Source organism: Mytilus trossulus, chromosome 13 (genome assembly GCF_036588685.1).
Source record: "Mytilus trossulus isolate FHL-02 chromosome 13, PNRI_Mtr1.1.1.hap1, whole genome shotgun sequence".
Taxonomy (NCBI): domain Eukaryota; kingdom Metazoa; phylum Mollusca; class Bivalvia; order Mytilida; family Mytilidae; genus Mytilus; species Mytilus trossulus.
Window position 1 is genome coordinate 35,258,526 of NC_086385.1, and position 14,821 is coordinate 35,273,346.

Genomic DNA, 14,821 nt, shown 5'->3' on the forward strand with positions numbered 1-14,821 from the left:
AGAAATTAAAAAAAATGGATGTATTCTTCGTCACATACTTTGCGTAGACTATTGATCTTCTTTTTCAATTAAAACAAGTAAGTGTGTTGTTGGTATACAGAATTGTAACAGTATCCATCTGAATATTTTTAACTTATCTCTTTTAAATAATAAAACATGAACAAATGTTATTTATTAATACTTAGGTTCTCATTAGTTTGTAAAATACGCATTCATTTGCCAACACAAATTGAGGGTTCAATTTTATCATAACAAATTGACTTGAATAATATGTTTGTTGAAGAAAATTAAAGCCTCAATGTAATTAGTTTTCCAGATCTATTTATGTCTAAGAATATTTACATTTTTTATTGTTGATAGCCTGTGTGATATCAAAAAGATGAAAAAATATGTAGTTTTTAAATACGAAAATATATTGGTAATACGATAGAAGTACAGCTGCACCACAATATTATAGCTTATTGTTCATCCAAAGTATTCCGAAGGAAGCCATTTTATCAATTTGCACTAATAAATGTATAAGAAATTGTCAATATTCTTTAGAAAAATAACGTTTATTCAGAAGATAAATCTTTCAGTTTTTAAATAAAAAAAAACACCTTTTGTTATATATTTTATTGATAATGACCTATTTTATATCAATATCTGTCTGAGTGTCTTCCAACAAAAAGGAAAGAAATTTTGATGAATGGCTTCTCATATTGTCATTCCGATGCTGAGGGTGTTTGAATACGAGACAAATATGTCCTCAGCAAGCGGTATGAACGCACTTTACAGAGATTCATTCGAATTCCCTTAACATGATTACGTCGTAAGAGCTAGACAATGTATTTTAAGATTCAATTATGACTGCCTCCGAGTAAGCAGACTGTTTATGAACTCATAATGAATTCTAGAACAATGAGTACGTTGTTCAATGTAGTTATTGATCAAACGTATATTTATTCTCCAGAGTCATTGTAAAGTTTGAATATCCGTCTAACAGGGTTAACCTGACACAAAAGTAGTATAGAAGATTTCTAATTTGGCAAATGTAGGTTATTTATGATTTTAAATATATTGTAAGTATTTTGTTTCCAAAACTCCTTGTGTATTGTAAAAATATTGCGATAGTCTAGGTAGTTATTTGATAATATAATTGAGTGGCATGGCAGTATTCTATTTCAGAACTGTAAAATCAGAAATTATTGCTTGCAATTATTTTTGCAAACTTTTTCATTATAGACTAAAATGCGATTTTAATTTTTACGATATTCAGAAAATGCTGTTTAACTCATATAAAAATGTCATATTGCTTGTTTTCATTTTCGTGAATATTACCTTTTTCGCAATAAAAAAACATCGCAATAATTTCTGAATTTAATGTATTGTGATTTTATCGTATAGTCTTAGTGTTCGATACATTGTTTTTAACCATGAAGACTAATTTAAAGTGTACAGAAACGACCACACACACTCTAAGAGGTTAGCGATATCATCAGTATTAAGTCGTGCAGTTATTAAGAATCAGGCAATTTTGAAAAAAATAAAAACATGGCTGAAAAAACCCCACCTACCTAGCCATCCTATTTTGAAGTAACACTCATCCTGAGTTAGAAATGGTAGGTCTTTAGTGTCTGAGTGTCTCGTAACTTTAGAAATCTTTAGACAAACTTTGGTTAAAATGACAGCAAATTACAGAGTTATCTCCCCTTAATTGCTTATTTCTAGTGCATTGTAACCAAATTTTATCTCCAATTACCAGAACAGGACAATGAAACGAATGTTATATTTTTGCATCATTATACATTTTGAACATAAATTAATGTCAACCTGAGTGGGTTTTTGTTTGTCATGTTTTCACCACTGCCTGACTCTAAGGAATACTAGCACTCAATAAGAAATTAGAACAAGAATAGTTCTACCACATCTCTTAGTTTGGTACTCCCAATAAAACATTGTATATAAGCTAAAATTAGCTTCAAGTCTTGTTTGCTTCTGCCAACAAACTAAACACCCAGAAATAGCTGAGCACACGAATAGGACGTTTCTCAAACGATATATGTTTCTTAAGAACATTCAATGATTGTATAAAAACATTATGATTATTGAACGATGTAATTTTTATGTTATGAAATCATCGGAAATAATAAATCTTTTTAAATTCTAACGATTCTCCTTATTTTCTCTGAAGATCCTCGTTTGAATCTTTTATTTCCCAAATATAGATGATAATTACAGGTGATTAAGACTCATTATACATATTGTTACGAACTAAATTCTATTTTTAAAAACATTTACTTAAAATTAAGTTCTCCATGAAAATAATTCACAAAAATACTAAACTCAGAGGAAAATTCCAAAACAGGAAAGTCCTTAATCAAATGGAAGTATCAAATGCTCAAATACACCAAACAAATAGATAACAACTGTCATATTTTTAACTTGGTATAGCCATTTTCGTATGTACAAAATGTTGGTTTCAAACTCGACATCGATAAGTTTTGGATAACGAATCATCAACATTAATTGGGCGTTTCTTTTTTTTTTTTTAGTTTTGTCCCATATTTTGCCCTTTTATTGTCTCATCATTCTCTCTCCTTACGGCACCCCTTTCCCCGACCCTCATGGTAGGTCACACTACCCGGAACGTATGTTATAAGTTGTTTTCCGTCTTTGGAGGAGTAGGGTGTTGTATTTTGTTATGGTCTGATTAACTTACCATGTTTTTTTTTGGTTATTCCTAAAATGCTTCCTGTGTATTATCAAAATATTGCGTTCCTCTAGGTATTTATTTGTTTTCATAGTGGATAAACTTATCATATATACCAGGACTAAATTCAAATATACGCCAGACCCACGTTTCGTCTACAAAAGACTAATCAGTGACGCTCGAATCAAAAAAGGTTAAAAGGCCAAATAAAGTACGAACCAAAATTCCTAAAAGTTTTGCCAAATACAGCTAAGGTAATCGATGGATGAGGTAGAAAAGCCTAAGTATTTCAAAAAAATCAAAAACTTGATATCAGTAAATTTATAAATATAACCATATCAATGGCAATTCATGTCAGAATAAAAAGTGCTGAATACTGGGCTTGTGATACCCTCGGGGAAATAAATCTCCAACAGGAGTTCCCCTGGTAGTATTGTGGTAGTATACATCTCACTGTATAGTCTTTGTGATAAGACACATTGTTTATAACCATGACGACTAATAACCAAAGTTCAGAAATGACCAAAGATAGTCTAAGATGTTAGTGATACCAGAAGTACTAAGTCCGTGTAGTTATTAATTAGAAATAAGAACTAGAATAGTTCCACCGCATTATATATTTTAATCATTTCAATAATACCTTGTTTATGAGCTAAACTTAGCTAGAAGTCATAATTTCTTCTGCCAACACGTTATTTCAATTAGAAACAGCTATTCACGTGAATAGTATGTTTGGTAAACAATATATGTTTCTACAGTTCATTCATTGCTTTGATAGGATTATTAACTCCTATATATTATGTTTATGATATGTTATTATCGGATATAACAGATCTTTCTAATGGCGCACGATTCTCATAATTATCTCTAAAGATCCTCGGTTTAATCTTTTATTTTCCAAATATAAATGATATTCGGTGATAAAGACTCATTAAACATACATGAACGAAACAATTTCTTTTTTTTAAACAATAAGTTTAAATTAAGTTCTCCATAAACATTTGAATATCTAAATATCTAACATTGATCTTTTTTTTTTATAGAATCATGTACATACGGAAATATGGCTTATTGTTTATTGCAATTAATACAATTAATTTTATTTCCCAAGTTCACGTAATGTTGGTCGTTAAATTTAAAGTTTCTGATTAACACTTATTGTTTCCTGGATAGGGCTCAGTGTCTTGTTTTGAATTTATGTCAGCTATGTCCCCTCAGACAATAAAACTGTTTAATCATTTATAAGTTACACATTTTATTAATTGAAATTTTTACCAGACTTATATATTAATAAAAACTGCGTTACTTCTCTTTTATAGAGAACTCTGACTTTTGTAAACCATCAAACAATACGCATATTACACTGTATCTTGTCTAATTGTTAACAGCCTGCATATATCAACATTAAGTAAACCCAGAAATAAGAACAAGAATAGTTCTACCACATCTCTTAGTTTGGTACTCCCAATAAAACCTTGTACATAAGCTAAAATTAGCTTCAAGTCGTGATTGCTTCTGCCAACAAATTAAACGCCCAGAAATAGCTGAGAACACGAATCGGCTGTTTTTCAAACAATATATCTTTCTTAAGAACAATCAATGATTGTATAAAAACATTATGATTATTGAACGATGTAATTTTTAAGCTATGAAATCATCGGAAATAATAAATCTTTTTAAATTCTAACGTTTTTCCTTATTTTCTCTGAAGATCCTCGTCTGAATCTTTTATTTCCCAAATATAGATGATCATTACAGGTGATTGATACTCATTATACATATTGCCACGAACCAAATTCTATTTTTAAACAATTAGTGAAAATTAAGTTCTCCATGAAAATAATTCACAAAAATACTAAACTCAAAGGAAAAATCCAAAACAGGAAAGTCTTTAATCAAATGGAAGTATCAAATGCTCAAATACACCAAACAAATAGATAACAACTGTCATATTTCTTACTTGGTATAGCCATTTTCTTTTGTAAAAAATGTTGGTTTAAGCCTCGACATCGATACGTTTTGGACAACGAGTCATCAACATTAATTGGGCGTATGTTTTTTTTTTGTTTTTTTTTGTCCCATATCTTGTCCTTTTATTCTCATCATTCTCTCTCCTTATGGCACCCCTTTCCCCGACCCTTATAATAGGTCACACTACCCGGAACGTATGTTATAAGTTGTTTTCCGTTTTTGGAGGAGTAGGGTGTTGTATTTTGTTATGGTCTGATTAACTTACCATGTTTTGTTTTGGTTATTCCCGAAATGCTACCTGTGTATTATCAAAATATTGCGTTAATCTAGATATTTATTTGCTTTCATAGTGGATAAATTCATCATAGATACCAGGACTAAATTAATATATACGCCATACCCACGTTTCGTCTACAAAAGACTCATCACTGACGCTCGAATCCAAAAAAGTTTAAAAGGACAAATAAATACGAACCATTTCTAAAAGTTTTGCCAAATACAGCTAAGGTAATCCATGGCTGAGGTAGAAAAGTAAGTATTTAAAAAAATCAAAAACTTGTTAGGCCACACCAATTTGATTCCTTGTTCGACGGACCCGCCCGCACCTATTTTTTTCAAAACAGAATTTTTTTATTTTTATTGTTTTCCCGCTTCCCGCAGCCGGAAATTAAATCTTGTCCATTTCCCGCACCGTTTTTTTGTAAATATTATAAAAAGATCTCAACTTTGTTTATAAAATCACAGTCTAGCTTTTATATAACGATTTTAAACCTATTAGTACCCCACAACACTGTAAATATCTGCGAGAATATTTGTTTCAGCATGAAACCAATTTATTTCACATGGGAGTGCTCCGATATAAATATATAACCGGAAATACCAGTACAGAACAAAACGTTGCCTTCAACTGCAATTATAATGTATGGTGACGGTCATACCCGCTGCAGGTTTGTGCACCTGTCCAGGTTTATTCAGGGACCTGTTATTCAGCCGTTATCGTTTGTTCAAATTGTTGATGTGGTTCATTAGTATTTTCCCGTTTGGAAATATAAATTAAATCGTTGGTTTTCCTGTTCGAATTGTGTACAATACTAAGTTGTGGTCCCTTATAGGTTGCTGGTTGGTCTGGATCAAAGCTTTGTGTAAAAGGCCGTACTTTGACCTATGTTTGTTATTATCAGGTTGGGAACAACCCTCCCTCGGACATGGGCCCTGAAGGGGTCATTTTACCATGTTTACTGATGTAGAAAAGAAACTAGAAATACTAAGGAGTTGTATAGTGCTACTATACAAAACCTTTGACAACTTAGAATGTTTTTTCTCAAAAAGAGGTGAAATACATCATATTTTAAACCACTTTTCTAAAATAGGGATGGGTCCACTTACATTTTTTATTTTGAATAATATTAAACTGTTAAAGTAAATGTGTTAACAAGGATAAAGTCCAGGAATATTACAAAATTCTTGGACATGTTTTGACCATTTAATTCCAAATAGTATAGTTCTTTGAGAAAATATTAGCACTTTTGTACTTGAAGTGTTTTTACAAAAAAAATATATTATAACTTATATGACCCCTCATAAAAGGGATATTCATTACATTAAGGGATTGTTCTGAACCTAATTTTGACTTGGATGGATAATTGTCTCATTGTCAGTCACACATACATAGACCAGATTTAACTATTCAATTATTTCTTGTTGAACAGGGAAAAAAATATTTCATAAATTAAAGAAATGTCAAGGTACAAGTGATAAATCAAGTTTTAATATAGTCAAAACCTACTATTTTATATTTACAAAAAAAATTTATAATCGCTCGCCTTTACTTTTTAAGCTTCGCCTCAAAAATTTGCAAATTAAATATTTTTTTTATTTTTTTATTAAAATTTTCAGATCGCTCGCTCGCCCCAATTTTTGAAGTAAAAAAATCCGTAGAACAAGAAATTAAATTGGTGTGGCCTTAACAGTAAATTTATAAATATAACCATATCGATGACAATTCATGTCAGAACAAAAAGTGCTGACTACTGGGCTTGTGATACCCTCGGGGAAATAAATCTCCAACAGGAGTTCCCCTGGTAGTATTGTGGTAGTATACATCTCACTGTATAGTCTTTGTGATAAGACACATTGTTTATAACCATGACGACTAATAACCAAAGTTCAGAAATGACCAAAGATAGTCTAAGATGGTAGTGATACCAGAAGTACTAAGTCCGTGTAGTTATTAATAAGAATTGAGAACCAGAATAGTTCCAACGCATTATATATTTTAATCATTTCAATAATACCTTGTTTATGAGCTAAATTTAGCTAGAAGTCATAATTTCTTCTGCCAACACGTTATTTCAATTATAAACAGCTATTCACGTGAATAGTATGTTTGGTAAACAATATATGTTTCTACAGTTCATTCATTGCTTTGATAGGATTATTAACTCCTATATATTATGTTTATGATATGTAATTATTGGATATAACAGATCTTTCTAATGGCGCACGATTCTCCTAATTATCTCTAAAGATCCTCGGTTTAATCTTTTATTTTCCAAACATAGATGATATTCGGTGATAAAGACTCATTAAACATACTTGAACGAAGCAATTTCTTTTTTTTTTAAATAATTAGTATAAATTAAGTTCTCCATAAACATTTGAATATCTAAATATCTAACATTGATCTTTTTTTTTATAGAATCATGTACATACGGAAATATGGCTTATTGATTATTGCAATTAATACAATTAATTTTATTTCCCAAGTTCACGTAATATGGTAATGTTGGTCGTAAAATTTAAAGTTTCTGATTAACACTTATTGTTTCCTGGATAGAGCTCAGTGTCTTGTTTTAAATGTATGTCAGCTATGTCCCCTCAGACAAAAAAACTGTTTAATCATTTATAAGTTACACATTTTATTAATTGAAATTTGTACCAGACTTATATATTAATAAAAACTGTGTTACTTCTCTTTTATAGAGAACTCTGACTTTTGTAAACCATCAAACAATACGCATATTACACTGTATCTTGTCTAATTGTTAACAGCCTGCATATATCAACATTAAGTAAACCCAATTTTTCACATAATTTATCTTTTAGGTCGGGATAGAAATATTAAACATGATTGTTTATATCACACCATATAATATGGTAGGTATCATATGTAAGCCAGTGTCGACTTATTACTTTAACTTTAGTCGATTACAAAATAATCCATTGTCATCCTAATAACTCAATAAAAAATAGAGTTATTGATTTTAAATGCAGAGTCATTGTCATTTTTTAATAATTTTTTGACAGGGGTTTACCCGACACAAAATAAAAAGGATTTTAGACGATTTCTTTTTGACAAATGTAGGTTGTTAATCCTCTAAGATTTATTGTAATAATTATTTTTCCCAACCTTTGGCTGCAAACATACCTGAGCTAGATCGTGAAGAAACAGGCTTTCAGTGCACAGGTGCAATGTAACTCGTTTCATGTTCTCTAGTTTCTTTTAAACACTTGAATTGTAGTTTAAAAGTTTTCATTGTAGATATTTTTATTGCAAATTCGTTAAATGAAAAAAGTAAATTTACAAAAATACAAAACTCCGATGAAAATTCAATAAAGCGAAATACTTTATCAAATCGCAGTACCAAAGCTAAAATACATCAAACGAATAGATAACAACTGTCATTTTCCTTACCTAGTACAGGCATTTTTAAAAAGAATTATTATGTAGAAAATGGAAGTTTAAACCTCGACATTTATAAATTTAAAAAATAAATCATAAAAAAATTTTGTGTTTATGTTTCTTTATTCTTTATTTGTTTTGTACATTTTTCTGCCTTTATTATTGTTCATTATTCTCTCTTCCTAACTCTGACCCTGACCCTCATATATACTCAGTCACTCTATCTTGAACATGTGTTATAAGTTGTCTTTATTTTGAGGAGTAGGGAGTTGTATTTTGCTATGGTCTTTTTAACTAACCATGTTTTTTTTGGTAATTCATGAAAGGGTCCCTTTGTTTTGTCACAATATTGCGATAGTCTAGGTAATTATTTGATTTCATAGTGGAGTTCTGCCAGTATTGTGATTTTAACTGTATAGTCTTTGTGATAAGACACACTATTTTGAACCATAACGACTGATTTCAAGTGTTCAGAAATAACCACAGATAGTCTAAGATGTTACTGATACCAAACGTACTAAGTCCGTGTTGTTATTAATTAGAAATGAGAACAACTACAGTTCCACCGCATTATATATATTAGTTATTTAAATTATACCGTGTTTGTGAGCTAAACTTAGCTAGAAGTAATATTTTCTTCTGCCAACACGTTATTTCAATTAGAAACAGCTATTAATGCGAATAATACGTTTCGTAAACAATATATGTTTCTTCGGTTCGTGCTTTGATTTTATATGATTATTTACTCCTAAGTATAAAGTGTACGTTATGAAATAATCGGATATAATAGATCTTTCTAATCGCGTACGATTCTCCTAATTATCTATGAAGATCCTTGGTTGAATCTTTTATTTTCCAAATATAGATGACGATTGGTGACTATTAAATATACTAATACGAACCAATTTCTTTTTTTAAAACAATTAGTTTAAATTAAGGTCTCCATAAATATTTTCGAATGTGTTTTTTAAATATCTTACATTGATTTCTTTCATAGAATCACGAAAATAATTTAATAAAGCTTATTGATCATTGCAGTTAATACAATTAGTTTTATTTCCCAAGTTCACGTAATGTTGGTTATAAAATTCAAAATTCTGAATTACAATTTGACGTGTAAATATTGTTTCTAGATATGGATCAATGTCCTGTTTTATATTTATGTCAATTATGTCCCAATAGACAACAAAACTGTGTAATCATTCATTAGTAACAAATTATTTTATTTTGAAGGATTTCAAATAGTTTGGCCACGAGCATCACTGAAGAGACATGTATTGTCGAAATGCATATCTGGTGCAGGAAAATTTGTACCGTAAATGTTATTACACTTTTTGTTTACTGAAAATTAGCACCAGGCTCAAATATTTATAAAAACTTTTTCATACTACAAACAATACACATTTTACACTGGTAATTGGCTCATTTTTAACAGCGTGTATATCTCAACATTATCAAAAACCCAATTTACATATTAATTATATCTTTAACACGTTTACATGGGGATAGAACAATTATAGCACCAAATAATGCTATAATATGTAATAGTGTGTCAACTTTTGTACTTTAGCGACAAATTCGTGTTGTCGATAATTAATCCAGTTTAGTCCTAAGAACTTCAAAGAAAAAGTGTGTGTAATTCATTACAAATGCAATGCCATCCTACTTATGGTTGATAACTTTACGGATGTTTGCTCTTTTTGTTTATGAAATTTTGCAATATGTTCGGAATCCTCTAGTTTTATCCATATTGTGGCATTAACAAAATGTTCCCGCTAATTCCTACTTAAGGGGATAGACCTTGGTTCAGGGAGATAACTCTTTAAATCAGTTATGCGTTTGTAAAAAGTCAAGTATCCTCAATGTATTTCAAGCATTTACCTGAAACAGATTGGAAAAAATCTATGTAACCTAGAAGGTAAGAATATATTTATGAAAATGGTTGACACAAACGTACTGATGATTTCCCTTAACCTAGGTCAATCTCCTTAAGTATTATCAATAACTAATCCAATGTCATCATAATTTCTTTAAAGCAACTTTTGTGTAATCGATTACATTTCATTTCGAAAGTAGTTGTATTTATATCGATTACGATGAATTGTAATTAAATCATTAACAATTACCGCCTTATTTGCTTTAAAGGAAACAATATCAGATGTAGAGTAAGTTATTTTTTTGTTTAAAATATAGTTGATGCTACATGTACATGTAAGACTTGAGACAATCGCTCGTAAAGTAAAAATTGACAAGGGCATTACAAACAAATCGTTAAAAAAAATCTAGCGAAGAATGATAAACGGACGGTAAGTAGCAAAACTTAAATTGGTATTGGTATACAAATAATATAATTTGTTCAAACTTTGCCAACACCTAGTATGTATTGATATATGTTCAAAAATATAATAATAATGAGAGGTCACAGTGCATTTTCTCAAACTACAGATTGTGACAAAATGAAACATTGTCTATGGACCTAGAATGATTTACCTTTTTTAAATTGTTGTTTGGATGAAGAGTTGTCTCATTGGCACTCATACCATACCTTCCATATATCTACATGTATATACAGGGAAAATATTATTATGTGTTTAAAAGCTATACCGAATGATCGAACTGTACAATAAAATACGAGAAGGTAGCTTTAAGAAAATGCTTTGAGAATATGAAAAGAAAATATAAAGTCAATGTGGGTTTTTTCTGGCTAAAATACAAAATATAAAAAATCCATGTAGTTTCCGTCAGAATATGCACTATTTCAGAGTTACCTCCCCTTAAAAAGCCAAATTAAAAATCAAGCAAAAATATCTACTTGTAAACAAATTAGTATTTATAAGTTATAATCTGATCAATTTGTTCTTTTAAATGCAAATACATCCATACATCTGCATTCTTAAATCAAATTTGCTAACTTGATTCAAAATCTCTACCTTGGAATCTCTGTTTTGATGATCATTAAGACATAAGTACCACCTTAAGAATGTTCGCTTGTCATGTTTTGGAATTTTTGTCAGATCTCCAGAATCGTCTTGTTTTATCCATTTCAATGTCTTAAACAAATGTGCCCATTGACCCCAATTTATAAATCTTTTATATTTTGTAACGATGTTAAAGACCTTCCGAGACCAAGAAGACCCCCTATAACATCTGATAGGGAAAATCAAGCATTATGAAGGTTGGTCAGAAGGAAACCCATTACAAACAATACAATCATAAAAAGAGAGTGGTGGCCATTTAGGAGCCTTTAACCAAGAACTGTTCGAGATCGACTCATAGCTCCTGGTTATTTTGCGATAAGACCATTTCGGGGACCTTTGTTAACGAACAGACACACTGTTGCCCGTATCCAGTGTAGTGCAGAGATCGAAAAGTTCAAAATTAGCATCGTGGAGGAAGATCCATTGTTCAAACGGAGTTCTCTGTATTTTCCTTGGTTCGATCCTAGCCCGGATTTGAATCATATCAAGCATATATGGGACACTATTGAGCGTAAAGTGCGCAAAGAACACCACCAGTTCAAACTCGTCATGAAATAAACAATGTCCTTCGTCAGGAATTGTTGCTGCTACTAAAACAAATAAGTCGACTTATGGTAAAAATCAGAAAACGTTAAGAGACGGTTATCCGTTGTATGGAGGCTTCGCACAAAGTTATATTTCTTTGGCGTATAACGATCAACCATGATGTGAACAATCATCGTTAGATTAATTTTGAAATGTCTGACTTGTAAAGTACGACTAGAGTACAAAAAACACTTCATTTTGTTATCAAAATTATGGTTAGATAAAAACTTTTTTTCAATAATTTTTTCTACGTTTTAATGCCAATGTCATCATTAGGCGAGTGATATGAGAGCCAAATTTACATTTTTAATGCACCTACCTAACACACGGCTAATTATATATCACTGGAAAGCTAAGAATGTGTACTTTCTAAATATCCCGGTCGTCAAAAGAAATTATGGTGCATTTTTTTTTTAATCGAGGTCAAAGGTCATAGGTGCAATTTCAATTCACGGATACTTCCAGTAGATAAATCGATTCAAAACAAATGCAAAAACGAAACAATTTTATAAGAATGCTGTATTACTATTGGGAAAATATATTTCTATCATACTATTAATCAATTTTGGTTGATTTTAACGGTAACGCATGTTGCGTAACGTTTTCTCTCAGAGTCTTTGAAAATCAACCTTTAAGTCACAAACATGTTTCTGTAGTCGCATTTGCATTATCTAAATCTTATAATTCCTCCATATCATTTGATTACACGTATTTACAAACATGTATCTGCAAATTTGATATAAATAATCCGAAACAAAATATTTGAAGCTAGGGGAAAATATAACATATGACGTATTTTTAATTGTTTAGAAAAAGTCCCATGATGAGCTGTACATTAAAATTGAGGAAGCGTATGGTCTCCTGTTAGTTTGAAAGCCTGACAACCGCTTCAAGATCATTCAACCATAGGGCAGATTTTTTTTTATTATTGTAGTGCAATATGTTGAGTCTGGATCATACCGCGTTTTCATTTACATCACTAAATCAGATATGATAAGAGTACTATAACTAACATTACTAAAATGAGTAAAGCACTACTAGTATATTTATATCAACAAAATGACCATTTTGAATTAAAACACCACAAGGAAAATATGATCACTCATTGTACGTCAAACTGTGTTTGAATTTACTTTAGTCGGCCGCCGTGTATCTTGAGATATCTAATTATTCAAACAACACTTGACAAAGAAGTTTTTTTTAATTAATAAAATTGAGAATGGAAAGGGGGAAGGTATCAAAGAGACAACAACCCGATCATAGAAAAAACAACAACAGAAGGTCACCAACAGGTCTTCAATGTAACGAGAAATTTCCGCACCCGGAGGCGTCCTTCAGCTGGCCCCTAAACAAATATACACTAGTTCAGTGATAATGAGGACAAGGTTATCATTGAAATATTGAACCTTTTTTTTGGCTTTCTTATGTTAAAATCCCGTTAGCGTATAACCTAAATGATCGAAACGTTGGACCAATGGGATGTTGGACCATTTAGATATCGGAATATTGCGATATCGGAATATTATAGCTTCATTTTAACTTGTAATCTCATTCTTCTTATCGGTTAACATATCCATACATGCAAAGACAACTGCCTTGGCATGGGCATATATCATTATCAGTACAGCAGAGGTGTTGCTCAAAACGGACACAAGATCTGCTATATACAGATTGAATTACAAATTGGGAGTGGACATGATGGATTTGTCAAAGAGACACCAACCCGTTCAAAAAGCAGGTAACGGCCGAAGACCACCAATGGGTAATCAATGCAAGAAACTCCCAAACCCGGAGGCGTTCTTCAGCGGGCCCCTAAACAAAATTTGTACTAGTTTGAAATGATAATTGATGTCATACTAAGCTTCGAAATATACTCAAGAAATTAAGATAAAAAATCATACAAAACTAAGAAAGGTCAGAGGTTTCTGACTTGGGACAGGGGCAAAATTGCAGCGGGGTTAAACACGTTTTTTTGGAAATCCCAACCCTCCCCCTTTACCTATACCAATGCGTGAACAGATCAAATCTTGTAGAAAGTTGCATGAAATCATACCAGACCGATGTTGCCTTTAACCAACCAAAGTCATACCGAAGAACTTTTATTGTTTCTGTAGATCTACATTGTCTTGGATAAAGTATTGACCACCAGAAGAAAACGAATGCCATTTTCTAGAATTTAGGCCCCATTTTTAATTTTTCTAATCTCCTGAGCAGTCAAACTTGTTAATAGTATAGCAAAGGTGTGTCCATAAATACGGTGCATTTGTTATAATAAACCTAAATGAAAAAGAGTAAAAAAAAATATTTAAAGATAATATACATTCTACTTAAGCCATAGCTACATTTAAGCTTTATTATCTGCCACAGATGCGCCATCATCCAAAAGACAATACAGAAATGTTCTGAAAGCAGGTGGCATAATTTCAATTGAATAATTCAGTAAAATGTTTTTAGAAAATGGATATTCGTCTGATCGGATTACAACTTTACCGTATTTCTGCTTCCGTAAAATACTAGTAGCTGCATAAAGTGCTTGCAACCAGTTTCGCAGTCACTGCTCATTTCTTTAAATTCGACAGACTGTATATCATGCACAGTCATTTTAAACGGGTAATTTTCCGTCATTACGGCATTAGACAAAATTATAGAGCTACTGTATACTATTGGATATTGTACCTTGGCCTTGTTGAGGCTGTATACATGTAACTATAAATTGGCCATATATTTTTAGTTTTTGTTGAAGTTGATAATATGTTGTGTAGTTTTCTCGGCGGCGATCCTCGGGCAGAAATTAAGCCCGGTTAACTGACAAAGTAACCAGAATACGTCCTTGTGTACACCCACGTCATCGTTAATCGTCGAAATGTTAGTAAAAGCTGTTTTATGTTCAGAATTTATTAGCTCTTTACTTTC